This window comes from Engystomops pustulosus, chromosome 3 (assembly GCF_040894005.1).
Source record: "Engystomops pustulosus chromosome 3, aEngPut4.maternal, whole genome shotgun sequence".
Taxonomy (NCBI): Eukaryota; Metazoa; Chordata; class Amphibia; order Anura; family Leptodactylidae; genus Engystomops; species Engystomops pustulosus.
Window position 1 is genome coordinate 119472288 of NC_092413.1, and position 26946 is coordinate 119499233.

Below are 26946 nucleotides of genomic sequence, written 5' to 3' on the forward strand. Positions count from 1 at the left end.
GTTCCATATTCTTGTGGGTTCTGTTTTTATAGTTTTCACTTTGCGGTTCACCTCTTCTATATTCTTTGGCTCGGCATGATCATGGTGGTACCAAATTTATAAAGGTTTTATTAGGTTTTAGTAGATTTAAAAAAATGAAAACCTTGTGCACAAAAACAATTTCTTACATTAAGATATTGTAGCATATTCATGTAACTACTAACTTTTTCATACAACAGCATACAGACCTGTGTAAGGTGCCTTTTTATTCGGGACGTGATGATGCTTTATTTTAGGGAATGTACGACTTTTGAACACTTTTTATTTCAATTTGTATGAGTTATGAAAACGTGTCAATTTAGACATTGGGGAACTATTTTCCGTTACAGGTTTCATAGTTTCTGCCAAATACTGAAATACTATTATATACGGTAGTTTTACTACTGATATCAAAGCATCCGCCTCTGGCAAATGCTTAAATATCAAGCAGTATGACACACAGAGGCTCCAAGCTGTCATAGTAACCGTTATCCCTCTGCTGAACCTTAACAGCAATACCGCACATCTCCCATGGTCAGGAAAGGAGTCATTTCTTGAAGAAAGTAGCCATGTTTTTCAACCTCCAGACAACCCCTTTAAACCAGATAGTGAAAGCTATTCTGTTTTAGTTATGTTTTTCACTTTCTGTATATTTTAATATACAGTACATGATTATAAAGAAAAGCTATTTGGCCTCAGCCACTGTTATCAACATGTAGGGGGTATGACTTTTGCCACAAGGTGCAAAGTCAGAAAATGTTCAGAGACAGCCATGGTAAGGTTAATAAAGGAGTAGATAGGCTATTGACCATTACCTATTGATTAGGGTATATTCTGAGAGGTGCAATCTTTCATTGTCTGTGATAATAATATTTGACTGCTGAAATATGAAGGTTCAAACTATAATTTGGTCTCATGCACAAGTTAAAAAAAGTATCAGATTTCTTTTGAAAACTATACATGTTGACAAGCATCGTACCCCCGAAGAAGCCTACGAGTTAGGCGATACGCGTGGGGCGTTTTTCTCTGTGCTGGACGATCACTGGTAACATCTTTTATGTACTAAGCTTTATAGCAAAGTTTTATTGCCTATGTGTTGTTTCCATCCATAAGTGTGTTACTGAAATTGTCTGGGTTCAACTTTAATATACTGTTTGGCATTTATCCCTATATAATACTTACCATTCATACACTTACAAGGTCTTTCCCCTCACACAATTTCAATTTTTAGACCTGTTACCTTGCTTTTGTACATGGAGCACACATTTTATAATGGTTTTTTCTATCATGTACACTCGTCTATCATGTACACTCATGCACAGTGGGTATTTTTACCACAATTTATGTTTTTAATTGTTTTTAATTCTGTCTATTATAATAATGAGCTGCTGTAATATGAACGGAACAAAAACCAAACTATTTTAGGTTTAGTGTTACAGAACTACAGGATCATAACAAACATTTAGATAATGACACCAAAAATAAAATTAAATATCACCAAAAAGCCTTCTAAGTTGTCAATTTAAAATCTGTGAAGGTCCACAAAAGTAACCTTTTTTTAATCATGACGACCATGCACAGTGATATAATTCATTAAATGCAGGTTTAATAAAACAGGCTATCAGGACAAAATACCTTTGCAAAACGGATACTGGCCCACATTTATCAAAGACAGTGCAAACAGCACCTAGTGCAGTTTGCAGGGTGCACCAGATTCATGAATTGTGTCTCACGTTCTTCATGAAACTGGTGCACCCTGCACTGCTCTGACAGAGTGCACCAACTTTTTTTGTTGCACCTTTAACATAGAACATGCAACATAACTCTGCATGATAAATGTTTTGCATGGGCTGACAGTGCACCAGAACGCCCCTTTTGTGTCTTGTGGGGAATAGTGCAGCCGCAACACATGTGTATCATGAACAATTCTTAAATACATGTGCAAGCAGTATGAACTGAAAACAATGTGCAGAGAGTCAGACAGAAAACTAGCGCAGGGACTTCAATAAATCTGAACCTCTCTCTACTACTTTCTCCATGGTCTGTTTAGCCTCCTCAATGCCAAGGTTGCATCCCTGGTGACCATCAGACTAGTAACTGCTATCCTGGGATGGATATAAAAGGTTGTAAAGGTCCAATATAAAGTTGCATGATGAGACTGACTGATTTACACGAAATGGCACAGAACGTATGGGTATTTTGAAAATCTTGCAAATAAGCTTTAGAATCCTTACTACCTTACCCTAGTACAGTTCCATACACTGTACTGAAGATACGCAACTACGTCGAAACAGTGCTGTCTATAGTTGGAAATCTGGAATGGATATACTGGTTTGGCATACAATAATGTATGTCAGGAGAGTATAGAGCAATATAATACAATATTGCTTTACAATGTATGAGGTCTTTATATTGCAGTTTATGTGAATACATCTTATAAAGTAGACTTAATAAGTATGTATTGTACTATATTTGTATACAGTATGTAGCCATTACTGTATGTAAGTACAGTTAATAGCAGTATACATTTTGTTCTGTTGTAGTATGTGAAGAAAAACTAATAATCCTGCACAGAGGTCCATGAAGCCTATAGCAGGCTTCAGCTATTAAATAATAAAGCATTAGAAATGCACAGATTGGAGGGGTTCTGTCAGTGAAATCTGTGCTCTCTACATTTGCTACCCAATTGCCAGTTAATACAGATATGCTACAGATCCCTGAAGGGAAGCATCAGACGGAGTAGACATTTGGTAGCTCCTCTGTGAAGAACAGGTTTTGATTCAGTAATTCTAAATTCTTATGTGATATTATCTTTTCTGTGGTCTCTGGACAGTAAGAAAAATCTCTTTACCAGTTTTCCATAAAGCTTCATGTACATGCTGTAATACAGATCTGTGTTGTACATAGGTGTTTCATATACCTTTAGTCAGTGGTGGCGAACCTATGGCACGGGTGCCAGAAGTGGCACTCAGAGCCCTTTCTGTGGGCACCCAGGCCTTCACCCCAGCACAGAATTTGCTAGTTGTGACTAATGGGTTTCTCCTGCAGTCCAAGCCATGCTAAAGTGACACTTCCTTGGCTGCCAGGACTACACAAGAAGCGAGAAGGTGTGGACAGAGATGGATTATCATTGGAGCTCCTGCTCTGGATCCCCTAATTGTTTCTCTGCAGGGGAACCTGGAAGGAAGCTATAATTTCTCCATCTTCTTTCTGTTGCATTGGTGTCTTCAGGAAGCCAATACGATTGAAACTTGTGATACAGCTGGGATCAATAGGTTACTGCTTAAATTGTCATGTAGGCACTTTGCGACATAAAAGTAGGTTTTGGTTGTAGGTTGGGCACTCTGTCTCTAAAAGGTTTGCCATCAATGCCTTTAGTGCTGCACCAATAGCATCTTACAAAAGTTTTTCCTTGGATATTCTCTAAATCCATGACAATCCTGTCTCCTCCGGTGATTAAAAATGTTCTGAAAAACCTCACTTCGGCTTATACACGAGTCAAGAAAAAATAAAAAAACGTAATGTTTGAATGTTCTCTTTTTATCACTGTTAACTGTAGCTGTAAGCCATACTCGGTGTAATCTAGCCCGTATATATTTGTTACAGTATCTGATCCCAGTCTATACCTTGTAGTGCGGTTCAGAATTTTGGGAAATTAGCCTTCTTAAAACATCATGTTTTTTATTTTCCCGCATGGTTTTGCTTTTTACAGTCTAAGAGGAAAATAATTATTGTATGATCGCTCTTCTCAAGGGTTTCCTGGATACTGACATTTTGAACAATCTATTTATTATTAGAAATCACAAGGTCCACCAAAGCATCACCTTTTGTGGGATCTTCTAAAAGCTGCACCATAAAATTATCCTGCAGAAAGTTGATAGAATGTCACCTTCACAGATGAAGAAGAACCCTGACCCCAATTAATATTTGGAAAGTCTCTCATGATCACCACTTCCCCTTTGGTGCTTCATTTGGTTACATAGGTGACCATCTATTTCCTTAGAGATATTGGGGGGTCTATACAGAGCCGGATTAAAGGGGGGGCGCACGGGGCGAGTGAACCGGGGCCCCCACCACTTCACCCCCTAAAATGGGCCCCCACCAAGTGTGGCGATTTGGGCGGCCCCATTGCCCGGAATCGCCCACTCGGTGCTCCGATATTTATACCGCTTGCCGCGCGGTAGCGGCGGCTGCCAGTACATGTGTGTCTATGGCAGCCGCCATAAAACACAGCGCACAGGATGTCAGCTTTGCTGTGCGGGCGGCCGGCAGGAGGATGCAGATATCCCGTGCGCTGTGTTTTATGGCAGCTGCCATAGACACACATGTACTGGCGGCATCCCGAAAGAGGAGCAGGAGGTCGCCGCGCATCGTGGGAACGGGAGGTAAGTACAGATTTATTATTTTACTGGGGACTTGTTATGAATTATGGGGCGCTGTATTTATAACTGCTGGGCTGTATATTCATGGGAGGCTACTGTATATTCATGGGGGGGGGGGTGCTGTATATTATTGGGGGGCTGTATATTCTTGGGTGGCTACTGTATATCATTCGGGGACTGTATGTATGACTTGGGCTGTTTATTCATGGGGGGCATGCTGTATATTATTAGGGGTTTATGTATAACTGGGGGGTCTCTATATTTATGGGGGGCTGTAGGTATAACTGGGGGCTGTATATTCACAGGGGGATGCTGTATACTATTGGGGGGCTGTAATTATAACTGTGGGGGCTTTATATATCACCAGAGGGCTGTATAAATAACAGCAGGCTATATATTTATATATAACTTGGGGGCTGCATATATAACTTGGGGACTGTATATATTAATTACTGAGGGATGTATGTTTATGAATTACTCTGGGTTGTATCTATTAATTACTGGGGACTTTATATCTAATGCTGGGGGATGTATATATTATTACAAGGGACTGTATATCTATTAATTACTGGGGGAATGTATACAATAATTACTGTGGAATGTACATTTATATATTACTGGGGGCTGTAGACATGTCAAATTGTGCGATCATGGACCCATTTACATTTTTGTGCATGATGCCTAAGGGGGAAACGTGTCTTACATGGATTACTGACTAAGGGGGGACCCTACCTTTTCTATGGATGCTAAATGTGTACCCTGTCTGGGCTATATTCTGTAGAGGGGCCCCCACCAGGTTTTGCGCCCAGGGGCCCCCACCAATCTTAATCCAGCCCTGGGTCTATAAATTAAACCACAAATCATCTCCTAGGGCTGCAATTCCTGACACAAATATCCTTACATCATTGCACAATTTTGCAATTTTGCTTTGGTGTTAAGAGGCAGAATTGGCCTTCCTTTTTTGGGTCCCCTTTCTACCCCCTATATCTGCAGTAAACCTGCTACCTAACCGGCCCTCCAGGGTTTTTACTCCATCATCCACATTTATCCTGCTTATTGCTCGCGAGTAAGACAAGTAATATACTCTTCCAGATTACTAACACAAGCTTCCAGATGAAAAATATGGGCACATCTGTCGCAGCGGTATTCACCCTGGAACTCCTGCTCCAGCAATGTATACATACAGCAAAGTGTGCATTGGAGCATACCACCAATCTTGCTAACCATATCCTAGTTACAAAACTCTGAAGAAATCAAGAGATAGACAATGCAAATTACTTACAGTTCAGTGAAATCCTCTTTTTTGAACTCCACTTATTTCCACAAGCAAAAAATGGATTTTCATATTCCCCATTAATTTTAGTCGGCAGTGATTTAAATTAGTATAAATATCTCATTATTCATGAGATCATGGGCATCCCTGCTGCAGTATTTTATCTAATCTGTTCAGGTTGAGACCTAAAATACTGAAAGTGGCTATTAACATGATAGTATGGATCAGGCTGCTGGATTTCAACATGCCTGATCCATTAGTCCTAAGTGAATGAACTGTATGCTTCCTCATTATAGCAGAAGTTTACTTTAGAATACATTCACACTTAGCTTCTGTGTGTGTGGAGGAGTAGGGGTGGTCCATTATATCATATGAGGAACAATCTCCACCATGGACCAAGCATGAAGACTAATGAACAATGTTGAGATGGCTCCACAAAATATAAATCTGGTCTGAGTAGCATACTGTACTCACATCAGGTATATGTTTTTATATAGTTTTTGTGTTACTTTGTAGCATCTTGGAAATGGTAAGACTTCTAAAGATATGTCTCTGTTTTTTTTCAAATATTGTATTGTATCTTTCTAATAACTGTCTAAAGAAAATCAATGTCAACGTAAATTGCTTTCATGTGTGAACATGCCTATTTCTCCATTACAGCGGGTCCTGATGATTGAACTAGTCATGCATGCAGCCCCTTTTGTTTTTCCTGCACAGTAATATATTATCTGAATAAAAGAGCTTGAAATGTGTAGAGATGGTGCCTATTAATAACAACTGTGCTATTGATTAGTAAGATACCCGATAAAATCCATGGAAATCTCGTAAAGGTCAGCAAAAGGCTAAGAATTACAATGCCTGCTGTATTTAAAGGACATTCATGTCTTTTCTATTGATGAAATTTTATATTATATGATGCTGCTTAGGATACAATGCTCACAATATTATAGCTATTAGGGGTTATTACTGTAGAAAAAAAATAAAAAGTGCCTCTAGGTGCACAACAATGACTAAATATAACTATATAAAATTATAGTGGAAAGATGTTTACCTTCAGGGCTGATTCTAGCCTGTTTGCTGCCTGAGCGCATAACCAAAATGACGCCCCTTGCCCCATATTAATCTCTACATTAAACTATTGTTCTCTTCAAAGGTTGTGATCTAGACTAACAAATTATCCTTTAAATTGTCCTTAACTGATGTGGTGAGGAACAGTACAAGCCCCATGCATCACCGCGCCATGAACATGCCAGTCTTTTTGGGTCTCACACGCCAATGTCAATCAGCATTGAAGTGGTACAAAGCCAATACATCCCATATACGGATAGTGATTGCCTGTGGCCAAACCTTCCTTAAGCAGATATCTATCTCTCAGATCACCCTCATACACATGCCTGATCAGCTTGGTTCGAACATGCATGTATAATAACTGGAGAGAAAGCTGGCAAAACAGCGTCAGAACATTAGTATTGGACAGTTGAAATCCAGCTTACCTAATACTTATTGACTTATTTGAGAGGGAGTTTGGAGACCCCACACATATTAGATGTGTCACGGGTGCTCCCGCGATCCATGTCGTGGATCTCAGCTGCACCCGTGCCACGCTGCTTGCCGGTCCCTGTCCCCCTGCCCTCACTTACCTCTCTTGTCCTCACGGCTCTTCTTCTGTCTTCTCTCTGCTGGCTAATACAGCATAGAGAAGACAGAAGAGGAGCGGCCAGGTGCCGCACCAAGCATTGGGAGCCGGGCCGAGCATAGGGGCATCGGAGGGTGAGTTTGTAAGTTTTTTTATTGACTCGTGTATAAGCCGAGATGAGGTTTTTCAGCACATTTTTTGGCTTATACATGAGTATATACGGTACACATTTCTTCCATAAACACAGATATATATTTATCCATTATACATACACACACACACATATATATATATATACATGCATGTTTATTCCATATTCATTCCATATACATTTATTCCACTGTTTCATGCAGGAGATTTATCTGCGTGTGGCCATGGCAGGTACATTGTGAGGCTCCAACCTTGTGGCTGGCGAACAAACTATGCCTGGTCTGACCTGGTGTAGTTCTGCATACAATCCTGTGAACATTCATCAGTGAAGGTTCACAGGTTTTTAAGAAGTCGGCACAGGGCCCCCTATGCTTCAAATTTCACAATACTATATATGACAATACTAACATTTTAACCCCTTACCTACATGTGACGTATTAGTACGTCACATGCCGGGTCCCGGTACATAGCCGGTAAGACTTTGCTGCATATTGCAGCAAAGGCTTACCGGTAATACCCATGATCGGTGCCAGCACCCATTGCGGGTGTCTTCCTACTGATTGCCGCCGGCGCCGCCATCTTTCCGAGGATCATCGCTCCCCGTGACGTCATCGGGGAGTGGCGATCCATCGCCATGGTAGCGTCGGGTCTTAACCCATGCATTACAATGTGCTATCATAAATAGATGTATAAATTGTTTGAACATGTTTTTATGTAGTGTTTCCGCCAGTACTGTGTCACAGCTGCACTATGCACGATACAATACAATGCCAAAAGAGGAATTCCGTGGAGCATTTGGACCATGCACCACATTTATGTAGGCAAGTCAGACATAATTCTGGTGCACGCCTTTTAAACTGAATGCACCAGAAAAAAACTGGGGCACGTTTACTTACCCGTCCCCGCACGATCCCCGAGGTGCGTTGTCCGATGAACCTGCATAGCTGCCGCGATTCACAAAGATTGTGCGCCCGAGATCCTGCATGTGTGCTTCCCCCATTCTGGTCCGCCAGAGTTCACCTTCTTCTTCCTGGTGCATGTAAGTGCTTGGCTTTCAAAACAATTGTAAATGTTAAATCCTGCGCGTTGTCCGATTCCTTCGGATTGCCCATCGGCCCGGCCCCCGATTTGTGTCGCATGAAAGCCGTTGCTATTGCAGCACAATTATTGATTGTTTGGTTTGCTCAAAGACCTACCAGAGATTTTATATAAGAAAACTAGAAGAGATATTATTGGATTTTACATGTAACATGTGAAAAGCATCAGATCTTTTATTTTCAATTGAAACCAGCAAACTGTTAATATTGTTAAATGTATCCAACGGCTCTATTTACAATGGTTAGAAATCAATAGTCAATTGTGAAAAATTTTTTGCACAGCCCTCATAGGGATTTTTGAAAAAATACACAACTCTACCAAAGCTTTCTCCAATCACAGCTAGGCTTTCCTTTACCTTAAAGGAAACCTACCACTTGTAGTGGCAGGTTTCCGATGGAAATACCGGGCACCAGCTCAGGGTGAGCTGGTGCCGGAGCTTATTTTAGTTAGTGTTTTAAACCGCGGTATCGCGGTTTAAAACACTTTTTAAACGTTATAGCCGGCGCAGGCAGGTACGCGCTCGGCGCTGACCGTGCACGCGGCTCTCATTCACTTCCTATGTAGCCGCGTGCACGGTAAGCGCCGAGCGCGTACCTGCCTGCGCCGGCTATAAAGTTTAAAAAGTGTTTTAAACCGTGATACCGCGGTTTAAAACACTAACTAAAATAAGCTCCGGCACCAGCTCACCCTGAGCTGGTGCCCGGTATTGCCATCGGAAACCTGCCACTACAAGTGGTAGGTTTCCTTTAAAAGGAAACCTGTCTGGACACTTTGGGACACTAAACGGCTCAAAGATCCTTATGGACCAGTGGTTTAGAGTCCCAAATCACCCTGTAAAAATGTTTACATATTTGCATAAAAAATTAAGTAACGGGGCTGTATGTCACTCCACTTAGAAGCAAATTTTCAACGGTGCTCCATCCTTCAAGCTAGTATAGAGTAAACTCGGCACTCGTAGCATAGATGCAAATAATCTTTAGAATAAGTTACACAGCAATCCAATGGATGTGTAACGTTTTGGGTCTCAACATAGACCTTCATCAGACACAAAAAAAAATAAAAACATAACAAGAAATCAGATCCAAAGCAATGGAGGTACATAGGCAATAAGTAATACATATGCATTCATGTAACCTACTATTTATATAACCTTTAATGTTCCTTCTTGTTACATTTCTGCATATGAATGACTTATTTCCTATGTACCTCCATTGTTTTGTATCTGAATTCTTGTTATCTGTATATATTTTTTAGTGTCTGATGTTGTGACCGAAATGTTACACATACTTTGGATTGCTGTGCAACTTATTCTAGATAAATACTTTGATTTTTGCATCTATGCCACAAGTGCTGAGTTTACTCTATACTTGCATAAAAAAATCAAACATTTATCCTTATCTGCATTGCAGCAAGTAGAGTGTTCTACAACCCGGTTTCACTGCACAGTCACTTCCTTTGCTGTAGCATTAGAGGAAGCGCCTGAGCGGGATCTTCAGATGTGAGCCGGTTGTACCTCATAGGACTCACATCTAGGTGAGTATAAGTGTTTGTTTCTTTTAATTGCGGCCACATAGTGGTCGATTTGGGACCCTAAACCACAGTCCATACGGACTGCCAGGGGTTAAGTGTCCCAAATCAACCTGACAGGTTCTCTCAAATTCAGTTTGTTTCCCTAGCCCTATATTTATAGTAGAGACCAAAATATTTAAACAATTTGTGACATTTGTGACACTCAAAAGCTTACACAATTTGGGTGTCACCACAAATAAACTGAAGTATTCCAGGGACATGTGTGCCATGTCCTGTGCTATGCCCTAAACCTCACCATTGAGGGCAAAAGCTAATATTAGATGTTATGCTTAGTGCAGAATCCCAGATTTCATAAGTTTCTTTCATTTTAATACACTAAGCACATCATATGTTCCTTTCAGCAGCAGGGGAAATGATGAATTACAGACCCATAAAAAAAACTACTTTATTTCCAGATAGATCTCTGAAGCTCCTTATGAAAGGGGGTTTCCCATGACACAAGTTAGGCCCTATCCACATATATGTGAGATGTCAACTATAGACACTGCAGATGACCATCATTCTAAGTAACTCAATGACAGTATCCTCCACAAGCAGAACCGGTACCAGTGAGGTTGTGGGCATTGGAACATTAAGATTTACAGTATGGTGGAGACTGCCAGGATTCTGTTGTTTTGATGGAACCCTAATGGAATGTCGGAGCACAGAACTAATAAGCACAGATATACTTATAGTTATCTTTATAAAAAAAAAAAAAAAAAAAACTAGCCCAGGGGTGCACAGCAGGAACCGGTGATACCAGGCTGATGTGAACATTGCATTAGCGTCTATGACAAATCTTGTGATCACAGCAGCCGCCTAAGCCAATTATCCAGCATCATTTTATGTTCTATGGTATCACAAGAAAGAATAATAAAGTGCTTTCATCCTCTACAGGAAAAACAAGAGTCTGTAATAAAACAAGAAAGTAACACTCTCCCCATAGACATCTGTAGGAAATGTATATGTTAAGTTGTGCTTATGTTCCTGGGTGCTTTTAATATCATTCTGATTTATCCAGTTTTCATAAGGGTAGGCCTCATAAGAAGTTCTCTGCTACAAATGAATGGTTATTTATGAAGGTAGCTATAGCACACACTATATGCTAATCTCAAAGAGGTCAGCAGGAGATGCACATCTGAGGAGAACATCAAGCTAAGATAAATTGAATACAAGAGATAGCTCCTTATTGAATATGTATTCAGTGCTCCTTGCTCATCTCTTCTGCAAAATTATGTAAATACCATTGAAGCTCATAACACTACTGGCAGCAACAAATTAGAGAAAATTATTTTTCACATTCAATGCAATTTATTCAAATGAACCAGAATATAAGCAGATTGAAAGCAGACTCTATAAGACTGGTATGCTACATCTGTTTTCCTTTAATTCCTTGAAGTTTTTTTTTTTATTTCTAAGGCCAATATAAATGCTCCAATGTATAAATGATATGAATACACACAAATACAAAATTACTTTGACGTAAAACTGATGCCAATGCTGGGAGGGGGGCTGTGCCCCCAAAAATCAGTACTTCTCTGTGTCCAGATATTTCAGAAAGTCAAAGATATCAAAACCTTTTGCTGCACAGAATAGAATGATGTAATTAGAAGGCGGCTCTGCAATCTCTTAACTGTACTGATCACAAATGTTAGTGCAGAAACATGCAAGCACCTTCAATATATTTCTCCAATGAATGTACGAAAGTAGATAGGGACAGATTTGTGTCTATGTTGAGCCAGGACTGTTATTGGTGAAACTACAGGACTATGTGGGTAACAGGGCATCACTTTGGCCAGCACTAGCTCCTCAGAGATCAGCTTAACCCCTTGTGTCCAAAGCCACTTTTCACGATCCTCACACGGCGCATGTTTTCAAATCTGACATGTTTCAATAGAAGTGGTTATAATCTTGGAACACTTTAACATATCCAGGTGATTTTGAAATAGTTTTCTCATGACACATAGGAGCAAATTTACTTACCCGGTCCATTCGCGATCCAACCCAATAAATTACATTATAGAAACTACAACTTTTATGAAGTTTGTTAACCCTTTGATTGTTTTATAGGGCTTAAAACAAAATCGGGTGCAATTGTGAAATTTAATTTTTTTTGCAAAATAAATGTATTATTTTTATGGGCATACCCCCAGACAAAGCTATCTTGTGGCGAAACACGTGTTGGGGCTGGTTCTCATTGCTCGTGGTCGGTATACATGATTTATTCATGTTCCCTTTCATGTGACATTGACAGATATAGGAGAAGAAAAAAAGGGAGGAGGGAAGGGGGGGGGGCTGTGCAATTTCAGCTATCTAGATTCCGCTGCTGGGCCCACTAAGTATCCCATAGCTCCCATACCTTATTAAGGGTGGGGACAGTATTGTTTAGAGATGCTGTCAGACTTTCCATGCCACGGACCTCCTGGATCCCAGACTGGAGTTCAAGCATTGTCGGTAGAGGTGTCTATTTCCAGTGACTCGCTATAAGGCAGCTTGCCGCTGGGGGCCAAAATGGGGGACAAACACATGCGGACATTGTGCAATGTGTAAAAACATCATAAGATGTACCACTTTTTCCAATTAAACACGCGAGAGTACAAAATCGTGCACAACATAACATGCAATACGGTGGGCGTCATTTATTTGGCTGAATGCCCCTGTAACCAACTTTATTTTGGTATGACCACTCAAGCCCTAAAAGTAAGGGCGTTGGAGCACATCAGTCGCATTTTGAGGGCATCCCAGGCTGAACGTGTAGATCTATTGGACACAATACCCTGACATTTTCGCGAACATCATTCCTGCAACCCAAAAGGTTTCAGGGTTCGGGGCATTGACAGAGTGTATTTGGGGTGGCGAGGGGGAGACCTCAAAAGTGCCCTTTTGCAAAAAGAGACCAAATGGATAGTAGCCCTTAATACACATTCTCCTTCTGGTCTCAACGAATCCGTGAGCTTTAGATCATTTCTGTGAAGTTTCTGCCACAAAAAATCTTTTCTTACAGCTTCATTCCTGATTAGTGTTATGTTTTAACATGTATAATAATTTTTTTAAAAAAGTCTTTTGTCTTTTTTCGGAAGTATATTTTTTGTTCGTTTGACTGCATGTTGATATTTCTATCTTTTTAGGTTGTTTTTTGTTCATATTGGAGCCACACAATAATAGCCATTTCTATGATGCATAGAATTATATCTGGATTCAGAATGTTCCCGAATATGAGAAGCCTATAAATATATATATTATCGGTGCTAACAGGAAGAGGACCAATATATCATAAGGAACTATTACTACTACAGCAATAATTATGCTTACAGTTGATCTTTTCATTATTATATGACACTTTTTCTTTGCACATTGCAAAAAAAAATTTTTTTCTTAGTTTTTTTCTTGTACTTTTGCACTTTCATTTTTGTATACTATGGTTTGTACATAATGAATTGTTATTCCCTATTAGTCATACATGAATCCCTTGTATTTAGCACACATGCTATGCACTTTTGCACTTGCTCTGACTTTAATGTATTTTTACTATGTTATATATGTAATCGTTTGTGTATATATGCACATTATGCACTATTTGCACTTTATTTCTACTATAATAATTATAATGAACTATTATATATTGTTTGGTTTTATATGAAATCGCTCACGGTAACATATTAAATTATATCCTTTACTCCTGTGTGCATTAAAGATCGGCTTAATATTTGTTCCTCTTCTGGACAACCATCTCGGGAGTTCTGTATTCTGTAATTTATTATTTTTGTCTTGTCTATATATTAACTTGTCTGGTTGTAACACAAACTCTGTTGGTGATGAGCGCGCTCTGCACGTGTGCTGTCCGGGGTCCCGTCCTCTTTCTGCGCCACTTACCATTTTTGCCGGGTTACACCTTGTGACATCATCTGGGGGCCGGCCTTAGTTCCGGTCATGTGCGCGGTCATGTGACTGGATCCGGACATCACAGCGGAAGTGCGCCATATTATCCCAGCACAGGGTAGTGCATTTCTCAATCTACTCCGATTTTATTTTCATTATATGCCTCCTGACGAAGCCGCAGGGTGAAACGTACGTCGAGGTTCTTGGACCGCGGCGTGTCTGTGGTTCTTCTGGCAAGATGACGCAAGGTATACATAGGTTTGATTATAGTGTTTGATTTCGGGATATACTCTCTTATCATGAGACTTTTCCCTCTTCCCCATTCCCAGCCTATTAGATCATCATTTAGTTCCTGTGGGTAATTCTTGGACTATGCATTGGTATCATAGATGCTGGTAGTGTTATATTCCATTGTCCTATGTTTCACTTTTGCCATTGTTATACATTCACTTTTTACCTATGAAGACATGTTATAACTGGCATTGTCCTCATAGTCTTTTGGCCTCAGTCTCTTGCCAGTTACACATTCACGCTGTGGTAGCTTCTACATCTACCCATTTTTAGCCAGTCATTGTTAGTGTGATTTGTTTCATGGTCTCTACTTATGATATGTGCTTTTTTCATTTCTATGTTTACATTCATGGTCTTGTACTATTATCATGCTTTAATAAAATATTGATAGTTTTTATTGATTACATGGTTGTTGTACTCTCGCCTTTTATCGGTATATATGTTTAGTGGTATCTGCAGAGAAGAGACTGAGTGAATGATATCTTGAACTTCTCTCCAGAAATGTTGCACTAGTGAGCATGACCAAAAAATGTGTTGTAGGGTGCCTCCCGGAACCCAACATTGTCAACAAATTATGTAATTGCAATGGTGAGTGGTACCAGTGGTACAGTAACTTGTACAGACACATAAAAATTTTGGCTGCCTTATGCTAGATTTAATGCCAGGTCTCCTGCTCGATGGGCGCTCCAATTATGGCCTCTCACTTGGCCATGTAGGGATGCGAAATTGGGGCATCTGGTAGGGGGTGAAGAAGTAGAGTATGGATATCTGAGATCAGGCCAGCCGTATGCTTACTCATCTTGCAGATATGTTCAAATGAGGTGGGTTCAGATATCTCATCTGCATTCCCCAGAGACTGCAGGAAGTGGCGAATTTGCAGATAGCTATAATGAGCAGTGTTTGGCACGGAGAATCCTGTAGGTATTGAAAAGGGTATCTTCGTGGTTTTATAATCTACTATATGTGCGAATCTAAATAAACAGCAGTCGTGCCAGGGTTTGATTTCTGGACCTTAAAAGCTTCTGAGAGGGCTGGTGTATGTAAAAAAGATTGCATGGGGGAACACTTAGACACCAGGGGGAATCTATCAGTACAGACTTGCCATATTTTATAGGTGAAGCCTAGTAATGATTGCCAGGGTGGGGATGCCATAATGTTCCATAGGAAGGAATTGGGGTAGACGGGTACCATCCACAGGTTCTCGACCTCCAATAATATTTGATCAGGTCCGGGACTGACAAGCCTCCTTTGCTTTTGTGTGCAAACAGGACTGATTTAGAAGCTCTATGGCGCTTGTGGGCGCATATAAAATGAAGTAGTGAGGCCTGTAAGGAGCATAGGGCGCTAAGGGCGAACGGCACTGGGAGGGTCTCGAAACGATACAGGAATCTAGGCAAGATTGACATCTTTATTGCATTAATCCTGTTGTGCCTATCAAGGAGAGATCTAATTTATCTAAACAGTTGAGTATAATTGTGTGTATACAGTAGAGGGTTGCATAGGAGGATTTAATGTATATGCCTAGTTATTTGAGTGAATTGTACCACCACTGAAAGTCGAAATTGGCTTGGAGCCGAGTCAGGCTTGAGGGGGGGAGATTGATGTAAGGCTTCCGTTTTAGTGTTGTTGACTTTGTAGCCAGATAATTTCCCAAATTATGTTAAGCAGGCTTGCAGATTAGGTAGGGAAATTAAGGTCTGGGTTAAGGTAATTTGAATCCTCTGTCTCCGATCTTGACACCATGTATACTGTGGTCTTTGCGTATTATGACCGCTAATAGCTCAATGCAGAGGACAAATAAAAAGGGAGACAAGGGGAAACCCTGTTGCGATCCGTTTCAGATAGGTATCGGGTGTGAGGGAGCAGGGGGCAATTTGATGGTAGCAGTGGTTCCCTGTAGTGAACAAACATAAGGTCCCTGGAATCCCATTGAGTCGAGGACCTAAAACATGAAAGGCCAGGTGAGGCGGTCAAAGGCCTTCTCTGCATCGAGACTGAGACGAAGGGCTTGATCGTCCATCCTATTAACTGCGTCAGTGAGGTCTAGTTGGGGAATCCATTGTAACATGGAATTTGCCAATAGTTTGGTAAAGATCTTAAGATCTGCATTGAGAAGCGCAATTGGCCTATAGTTTGCCCACTTCAGGGGGTCCTTCCCGGGTTTTGGGAACAAGGTAAAGTGGTGGGAGGCGTTTCACCTTGCAGGTAGGCATTTTACAGAATTGTCATGTAGGGAATCAATGTTTCGGAGTAGGTCTGGTAGTAAAAATATTTGAAACCATCTGGTTTGGGTGATTTCCCACTTAATGAGCGTTTTAATGACTTCTTGCAGCTCGCCTGGGATTATGGGATTGTTTAGAGTTTTTAAGAAGCCCTGAGGGAGTTAAGGCAGGTAACAAGAGTTTAGGAAATTCTCTAATTTGAGCAGTCCTATCGACAGGGACATCAGACATATGTGCTTCAATTTGAACTAGCTTTTGCTACAATTCTTTCTCTGAGTGTGACCTATCTTTCGCTTTCCAACTACCGATGTGTATGCAATGCCAGCCTATTACAGCTTTATGTGCTTCCCACAGTGTAGCTATAGATGGTACTGAATCCTTGTTCAAGGTGAAATAGTCGGACAAAGCATTATTGATCTCATCTTTTAATTGAGGGTTTTTGAGCAAGGATTCATTGAGCAGCCAGTGACAGACTCCTGTGGGATGGGAGTTGTTCTTAAGACTAATCATTAAGGTAGTGTGGTCAGACCACGAGATGACACCCACACCACTCATCATGCGTAGGGTAGGGGTGTTGTCAAAGAAATAGTCAATCCGAGTATGTGTGCCATGTGGAGCGGAGTAATAAGTGTACAATCTGTCGGTCAGGTGATCAACCTTACCCCTGAGGAGGTCTCCCAATCTCCACCATCCTGAACTGATGCTGTGATTCTCTTTCACTTTACCTTACTTACCGCTGCCCCAATTGTAATGTATAATAGGGCTATTTATTTGTGATTATGGCTTTTTTTTTTTTTACCTTGCCTGCCAAGCCTTATCATATATTTTGTGTTTGACTTTTCATTTAGTGGCTTGCCAGCAAGCTTTGCACTTTAGCGGTTCTATTTAGATTGTGAATACTTACATTACTTTTACTCCAGGATGGTGAGGGTCTAATTTTGACCCTAATAGGAGGTGTTTTGTTGCTTCTGCGTACCCAGTTGGAGCAACCTGTGCTTTTGGAGGTACTTCGGTACATTTTAATTGCTTTTAACATTGTCCATGTGGTGCAGTTTTTTGGGTCTTTCTCTAATAAACTTTATTATCCATTATCTTGCCTTGTGACACATAGCGCTTTTTCTTGTGTTTCATATTCATTTTTGTGTGTTGGCATTATGTATATTGTTACAATGGTTGTGCAAGGTAAAATTTTTTTGCTCTTGAAAGTGATCAATCCGCCACAGATCAAACAGTGAAAACTGCCTAATGAGCTTGAGAGGTGCTGTGTTTGGGTATTAGCAGGAGCACCTCCCTGTACCCTATAAGGAGAGCAGGGGGTAGTCTGTGCAGTTTATTATTTACTAAGGTAAGGAAGCAGACTTGATCGTATAGACATTGCAGAGCAGGATAGGGTTACCACACATGGTTCCCTGAAGTATTAGGTACCGCCCCCAGGGATCTGTGTGTATGGAGGAAATCTGAATTGGGCACCTAGTGGATATTAAAATGGCTACAGCTGCTTTCTTGCGGGGGTTGGATGCTGAATACGATAAAGGATGTAAGTGGAGTGTGAAGGCAAAGGAGACGGTACTGTAAAAGTGAGTTTTTTGTATAAAGGCAATACTGGCCCTCTGTGTACACAATTCATTTAGTGTCGATTTCCGCTTCCTGTTAGAACCTTGACATTGAGAGATACTATTTTAACCATATTGGGGGTGTGCAGGGTGTTCTTCTAGAGCCTCATTAATTACCGAGCAGGAGACCAATTGGGCTGAGAGCAAGCAGTGAAACCAGTTATCCTAGGAAAGATCAAAGGGGAAACACACTAGGGGCTGTAGGGAAGACAAACACAATGTAGACAGTACAATCCAGACACTAAAAAGACACTTCAAAACAGGTAGTCAAACTCTTTAACCAAGTAAACTGTGACCTTGTTGGGGCAACAACTACTAGGAGAGTCCTAGTCTCTCCTTTCCCTAAGAAAAAATAGGGGAGGGGGCAAGAAGAGAAAACAGGTCGTCCCACAATCTCTCAAGGTAAAATAGGTGTGCCAATCAGTACACCTAAGTAACGATCAAAAAAATAAACAGAGAAGTCAAATCTGTCTATTGAGCACCGATGACCCATAGTCCAATATAGAAACCAAGTAGGTATAAAGCCCTATATGAGCAACTATAACAGATCATTATCACATCATAATAGCCCGTATTGGCAAGATGGAAGTCAGATAAATCAGGCAGAATAGCTTGGGCCCATATTAACTATGCAAAGGATATATAGAGAGCAATGATACAGGTCACTTCGGGGAGCCCCGGGTGGAGCGCTGAGACTCTAGTCGTCTACTTGACAATACTCGGTCTCCATATCTGTGGGGGGGGGGAGTGGGGGGCAGGAGATGCTATTTCTTGCTCCCAGTCCATCATAGTCGGGATTGGTAAGTCCAAGACGGAGCAGAAGGGTTCCAGGTCTTCAATGATGCGGATTTTCCATCTTTGCTGTCAACGCAAACGGAAAGCCCCAGTGGTATAAGATCCCGTTCTTCTGCAGGGTATCTAGGAGAGGCCATAGGAGACGCCTTTTCTGCAGTGTAAGCCATGACAGTTCCTGGTACAACATGACTCTACATCCCTCAAAGTTGAAGTCTTGTTGTTTCCATACTGCAACATAATTCGTCCCTTGAGTTCGAAGTCTGGAAGACAGCAGATAATGTCCCTAGGGCAATTAAAGGATTTGGGCCATAGTGCCCTTTGAGCTCAAACTAGGCTCAACTAGAATGTTAGAAAAGAGGGAATTCAGTGTCTGGCGTACATCTTCTCTGCCATCCACTTCAGGGATGCCCCAGACCCGGATGCTCAGTCCAGGGAAGGTGCCACGTGGGAGTCAGGAGCGCTGTGAGTGCGCCAAAAGCGAACCAGCAAGAATATCGCTTCCACAGCCGCTGCTGGGGTTGTGGTGGGTTTTGTTTCCCTTTTGGGGCCTTTTTTCAACTTTGGGGCCAGGGTGGCAGCAAATTTAAAGGCCAGATGAGCATCAGGTAGATGGAGCTCCGTTACTGCGTGGCTATTTTGGTCGGCAGCCGGACATGCCCCCTCTTTTGGGCAATTTTGACATATAAGGGCTTATTTGCTGCGAGATTAGATGCACTTTACAAATACTTCATGTTAGTGGGTCTTTAGCTTATTGATGAGATTTTATTAACTCTTGTATGTATGGAGGAAAAAAAGTAATTTTTTTTAGGCCGTTCACTGTAACATAAAAATAATATTGTAGAAAAGAAGAACGGTCTGGCACTCCAGCATCAGGATAAAATTCTTCCTTTTTTTAATAATATCATTTAAAACAGGGCAATGATACAAAGCACCACAAGCAGCACATGACCAATGTGGTTCTACAGGCACTGTCTTTGTCAAGATCTGGCTAACACACATTGCTCCATTTAAAACAGGTGTGAAAATGGGCACATGAGAACAAAAGGTCATATGACTTAATTCACACTACTAAAAACAAATAGAAGTAGTAATAGTGTGTTATTAGACTATAAGTAGATCTATCACATGAAACATATTAGTACACACGGGACTGAGATGGCATACAATCATATATCAGAAAATAAATATAATAGATTGGCATAAAGGAGGAAATACAAACATCAAAAAAATATATATTCCTTTTTCTCTTTGTTTTTGCTTCTCCATAAAAATCCAATGGGATTCTCTACTGTATAGTTTATTATGTGATCACCCCCTCTTAATTTCCTCACTACTTTTTCAATGCCTTGCCATCTAAAGTGTGTGACACATTTTTTTATGAACCACTCTGAAATGTCTAGATAAAGCAGAAACATTCACTTAGTTGTGCTGTTTGCACAATGTGCAGGTCACCAGGTATACAGAATGTGTAGTAGTACAGTTCATATAGGTTTTCACAGGGTAATTACCAATACCAGGTACCAGTAGTTGTTGAAGACAAATAGTCATTTCTATTAGTGTGACTACAAGCTATACACCTGGTATGTCCTCACCCGAATGAGCCGGCAATTTGTGAGCCAAAACAAACTTGGAGAAAGATCTTATGGTCGGGGCTCTTTTAGTAGAGAACCTAATCCCATTTGTTAAAATGTCAAACATTGCTGAATCTTATTGCAAAATATTTTCTGATTATATGTGTAATTTTAATGTATTGTTTACTATAAGTTGTATAAAGCGTAATTTAATTGTGTTTGCGCAAACCTTCATTCTTATTACGATCTTTCAGCACGCTCTGTGGCGCGCTCCATTTGATTGACTTTGTTATATGGGAAAGGGGATAATAGTGTCTATCTACTAATCTTTGTTTTAGAAGAGATGCTTCCTGGTCAAAAACTTTTTTGACTGTACAATTATGTTACAGTATGTTTATGATTGCATGATCTATCAGAGAGAAGAGAATTACCAGCAGGTTCTTTTCTGTAAGGAATAATAGCCAATCGTCCATGACAATTATAAATTACAAATTCCAATCATTATCAATTGCTATAAATCATGAGTTTATGAAAATAAGCCTCTGTAACCGTGCATGCTCACGCCTGATCGTCTATGAATCGAGCCATCCAACCCACATGCTGGAGAAAAGGATTATTCATAAAGAATATAAATGTATCTAAAAATAAAAATCCACATTCTGCATAACCATGGAGTGTAAGGGGTTAATACCCGCCATCGGAGGAATGTATATATACACTATCTATACTGCCGAATGTGATATACTGCCCAACGTGACATACTACTTCGTCCAATGCCGGAAATGCTCCAAGGGGTCTTCCCATTTCAGGAAATAATTGCCACTGTTTGTATGATGAAAAGTTATAGAACTTTCCAATATGGTTTTTGAATCTATTCCTCAGTTTTATAGATTTCTGCTTGCTGTCATCTTATAGAGAACTTCTATGTTTACTTCAAATGGACAGAAATCCGTCCATGGTTACACAGGTACATGGCCTGTTATGACATACAGCTGCAATATCTCTGACATAGTAACACGCTAACTGCTTTGTGACTAGGCTGAACAAAGATAACAGTCAGGAAAAGATACTTAATAGTGTTTAAATATCCCTCATTGTATAGTTTATTGAAAGACCAATTATTGCCAAAACTCCCCAACTAGTGGACTGGCCTCTAAGTAGATAGGGCACAAACTCCAACAGTTTGGACCAATAGACTAGGTCTCTGCTGGTTTTCTGATGGAGATTATAGTAAATCTGGAAGGTTGGGCATAATAAAACTTTTACATTTATGATAATCACACATGTTCACACATGTACGAAATGTTCGGAAATCAAAATAAACACATAGACATATGGTTGATGCCTGGGTATCAAATTTTGCAGCACTGTATTTCCAAGGCCAGGCAAAGAAGAGGAAGGTAACCACCTAGGAGACCACCTATGCTAGGGCTGGGGGGAGGGAGTACAGGATGCAGGTTTAAATGTCACTGAAGTCAGTGTAACCGCAGTGCTCAGGCAGCACGGTCATCATCATCAGTGCCTGTACAGCATACTGCTGTGCTTCAATTCTGCTGAGCAGAATACATGATACATGAAATACGTGATACAGCCCCCTGTACGGGGGAAGGGAGCTCAGGTACTTGAGTAACTGCTGCCTTGTTTCTCTCACAGGCAACAGATAAAATAACTACTAATGCAATGCAATACGCTACATTACATAGAGAAAAGACCAAGGGGAAGATATGGCTCAACTTCCTCTCTTCAGAGCGGAACAATTCAGGTCAATAAGATACATTTTGGGATAGAAGACATGTGAGCTGCTCAAAAACTAGTGATGTTAGAATTAGTGACTGAGGACAGACGACAGGTTTTCTTTAAACTTGTCTCTTTTCTTCCCTCTGGTCCAGCGTGGCGCGTTTACAAACAGTAGCTACAGCCGCACAGATGCTGGTGCCTACAACTGCATTCAAACCAATGTTATTGAATCTGTCCAATATATTTATATTAGCATGTGTAAGTATACAAATAGGACACTTAATGCATACATGTGAGACTACAGGATAGGGGATAAATTCAGGATCGCAGGGGGAAGGTGGCAGGATTCTCAGCTGTTGGACCCCTACAATCGGCAAAATGGTGGGACAGCAGTTATGGTGCAAATTGTACTATGGACTTCCAGGTTTCAACTTGGCTAAGAACAGAGTTCCATCCAGTGCTCTATTGACTTGACAATTAAATAGGCCTACAGCAAGGCAGAAACCCCTACAGAGTTACAGAGCAGATCAGGGGAACTAACGATGCCCCATTCTGCTCATTGTGGGGTAGTCCAACAGCTGTGGATAGGGGATCATTATTATTTATAAAACAACTTACTTCAGTAATTGCACTTTATGTTAGTTCCGTAAATATCCATTTAATTATGATAAGCTGTATTTGCTACAGTATGCTCTTTATGTTGTGGTAAAGTTAAAGGGGTATTCCAGGAATCAGCATAATTCATATACAAATGGGTCCTTAAAATATAAGCTAATATGTAATTAGTTGTTATTTAAAATTTTTCCCCCCTTAGCAGAAATATTGACATAGAATGTAATGAAGAATTAAAATGCAACTGGCCCTTTAATCAGTCCGTTAATTTTCTCTGCGCGGTCCGTTGCGGAGCAGACACAGGACAGAAGAAGGCCGCTGGTCATATGTCCACATCACATGTCCTGCACCTGCCTGGGCAGGTCATGTTATCACCGCTACATTTGGCTGTAGTTGGTTGGTTGCAGTGCATCCAGTATGGACAGTGTTATGGTGATGGCAGTTACAATTCATTACAAGAAAACCTATTAGATCATCACTGGGAGCAGATCATAAGAGGTAGGAGGAGTTACTGAGAACTAAAGGATCATGAGACTTGTAATTTCCAGTGGCGGCCATCTTGGTGATAACTTTAAAGAGGCCATAAAATTTTGTGAATCATAAAATCAAACTAATTATCTCCATTTCGTGACTAATGACATTGAGTTGTGTTACATTCATTTATTTATAGCACCATGGGTTTTTGTATCAGACGTTCATATTCCCGGAATACCCCTTTGAAGGCTATTAGCGACATTTATCCCTTTACATCTTACTGTATAGTACAATCTGTAATAGAGCCTAGGTGTAGGGGCATACGGGGTTGAAACATACGAGGAGAAAATCATTGCAGGAGGTATTATTGTTGGAATGCAAGCATTAGGCGTGTTTGTGGTAGTGGAAAGATATTGTTGGTGGAAGACTGCATGGGGTGAGGGCACACTAGGGCACCAGAATGGCTTGTACCAGCCCTGTGTATTTATAATGAAGTGGAGTGTAAAGTGTAAATGTTTGTTATCTTACTGTAATCAGTGACATTTGCTTTCTCAGAATTATGGGCTCATGAGATACACCTATTATTATAAAAGGACATTTTATTCCACCAAGATAATAATATAGAAATATGACTTATTTTACAAAAATGGCTTTGATTTTACTTTAATTGTGCTATGTAATTGGCCTCCACAAGAACATGGAGATCTGGCGTGGTTACTCTGGTGATCCATCTGTTGCTAGGAAACAACACAGACATGAATATCTTCAATCTTTTCCTACCATTAGGTAAAATAACAGTAGCTAGATCCTTTTTGCTGCCTTCTAGGTGGGACTGGCCACTGGTTATCTTCTAATGTGACAAAAGAAAGAATACCTGCTAGTGTGTATACCCACTAGTATTGCTGGGTGACAACCCTAGTCAGATACAACAAAGAGGAACTGATATTGTCACCTAAACTAAGTTGCTAGGCAACATACTTTCATTTAAAACCTCAAGGTCCTTCTCACCTGTTAAGAATAAAATCAAAAAACATTTTTGATCCTCACCCTCCAAGCACCATGCCTTTCTTACAATCCCATCTATATAGCCACATAAGATCTTGTTTCTGTAACAAGTCATTTTTTTCCAATGCAAATAATTGTAGCATGGCATATTTGGAGAAACTGAAGAACTGAAGAAATTCTTCCATTGTTTTATTTGGTTTCAAAATTTGTATGTTAACCTTATACAGAAGGTCAGTACAATGAAGGTGATACCAAATTAATACACAGTAGGTGTGAGTTTTATCAGCACTTCTATGCCAGTTTCTGGTGTAGAAGCCCTGAAATAATTGCAGTTTCTTGCCCACTGCAAGAAATTGTGATTGTATTTGTGATTATGCCACTCCATGCCATGTGGGCATGGAAGGGCACGACCGGCAGTAGTGTGGGAGGGCATGGGTCATTACTGAACATTTGCAGGTTTTTCCACTAAAGTACACCAGGTCGGACCTGGTTTATCCATGCTTGATTTTGATAGATTTCTTTTATAACTAAAAATGTATAAAAACCATATTTTCTACAGAATTCACTATACAGGAGGTACCATATTTTCTGATTATAAGACACATGTCAAGGGTGCCCCCGCGACTCATGTCACGGATTATGGGTACACCCGTGCTCCTCTCCATGGCACTGCTCCCCCCAGGCCGCATTCATCTACCCAAGCTCCTCCTCCGTCTCGGCTAGGGCGCACCGGGACTTGAGGATTTAAAGGGCCAGCGAACTGCTGATTGTCGCTGGCACTTCCGGGTTTCCCATAAAGACTGGCGGCTCCCATCACTCCCTGCTGGATCTTTGCGCTCATATGCCATAGAGAATAGAGAAAGCTTCCCTTGCATTCCTTGCTGTTGTTCCCGTTCTTGTCCTCATTGATCTCCTGTTGTGACCTCAGACCTGACCTCTGCCTCTCTGCCGCCTGCCCTGACTGCCTGCCTGTGCCTGACCTGGACTGTGATTCAGTACTTCGATCTTGGCTGCTGTACTTCGATCTTGGTTGCCACCGCAGGCTAGTCGCACCTGTGGAATGACCTGGTGGCACCCTGCTGCAGCAAGACCATCCCGCTTTGCACAGCTTCTGATGAAGACCAGGTCCCAGGTATCGGCTGGTACCATTTCCCGCAGTGGTCCACTGACCCCGAACCCTGACAACATACTTTTTGGAAAGAGAAAGGGTCACAAGACCCTGAAGCAGAGCATGGCCCTGTGTTCTGCTGCTACACTGCAGTAGGCAGGGCTGCATGCAAGCTGGGGTGCTCTGTAGGAGAAGTGGAGACTGGTAATATTGATGATGATGCTCGCAATGTTGAGCTGAATGGAGCTATGCAGGATATATAGAGGGTGATTATACAGAGGGGATGAGGAGCTGGAAGGAACTGTGCAGAAGTAAGGCGGCTGGTATACAGAGTGGATGAGGAGATGGAGGGAACTGTGCAGGAAGTGGAGGCAGGTTATACAAGCAGATATGCCTATTTGTCTTGCCTAATATTATGTTATTTTAGTAGTTCTCTCATTTATAGCAGTACAGATTATATTTATTTAAATCTATATTTATTACAGTTATTATATTTTTAGAAACCGCATTAAACCTATTAATTGTTCATATGAATAGTTAAATAAAATACAGTAATTTAGAAAGTCAAAAAATCAATTATTATCAGATACTGTAAAGTATGTTGTTCCATTTTAAATTTAGACTATAAAGAAAAAATAATTATACAAAACTCTATAAAACCATATATTCTCTGAAAACAGACACTTGTCCCATTTTCAAAATTGCATTAAGGCTTTTATATATATGGGCACCTTATTGCAGTTCATGCAATAAAAATTTACTTTGATGGCAAACAATGTGCACGAAGCAAAAAATTATTTCCTTCAAATATCCTAAATGTAAAAGATGAACATGTGTAGAGTTCATAGATACCTCCTAGCCATATTTTTATACAATTTTACTGAAGAAAAACTAATATAGAGAAAATCTCATTTATTTTCGTATTGCCATCTTCTATATTTTTTGGTTGACAGAGCGGGTTTAGGGCTTTTTCTTTACGTGTTGAGTTGTCATTTTCAGTGGTACCATTTTGGTGCACATTTTTGTAAAGAGATTTTATGAAAAATTTACATTTTTGTCATGTTTTTCGGGCTTTGTTTTTATGGCGTTCACTGAGCAAGTCTAATAATGTTAATACAGGCAGTCCCCGGGTTACATACAAGATAGGGTCTGCAGGTGTGTTCTTAAGTTGAGTTTGTATGTAAGTCGGAACCGTATACTTTATTATTGTAACCCCAGTCAAAATTTTTTTGGTCTCTGTGACAATCTGAGCTTAAAAATGTTGGATTGTCATAAGAACCAGTATTAACAATAAAACTGCATATCAGACACCTGTGATAATTGTTATAGCTGTTTATTGTAGCCTAGGACTAAAGTACAGTAAATTACCAAAATCCCGAGGTCCGTAACTAGGGGTCGTATGTAAGTCAGGTGTTCTTAAGTAGGGGACCGTCTGGAATCTATTGTACAGATTATTACGGATGCAGCGATATAAATATATGGGTTTTTTCCATGATTTTGTGTTTTTTGTACT

General features: G+C 40.5%; 1 protein-coding gene across 3 annotated transcripts in view; it reads right to left on the reverse strand.

Moving 5' to 3' along the window:
• FUT9 (fucosyltransferase 9) overlaps positions 1-26946 on the reverse strand; it is a 122651-nt gene that overhangs the window by 26290 nt on the left and 69415 nt on the right. The window contains exon 3 of one of the 3 annotated variants that reach the window (XR_011854205.1): positions 18916-19186. The exons of the other annotated variants lie outside the window; for them this stretch is intronic. The gene's annotated coding sequence lies outside the window, so the exon portion shown is untranslated. Of the gene's footprint in view, positions 1-18915; positions 19187-26946 lie in introns of those variants that run through there. 3 annotated transcript variants of the gene reach the window in all.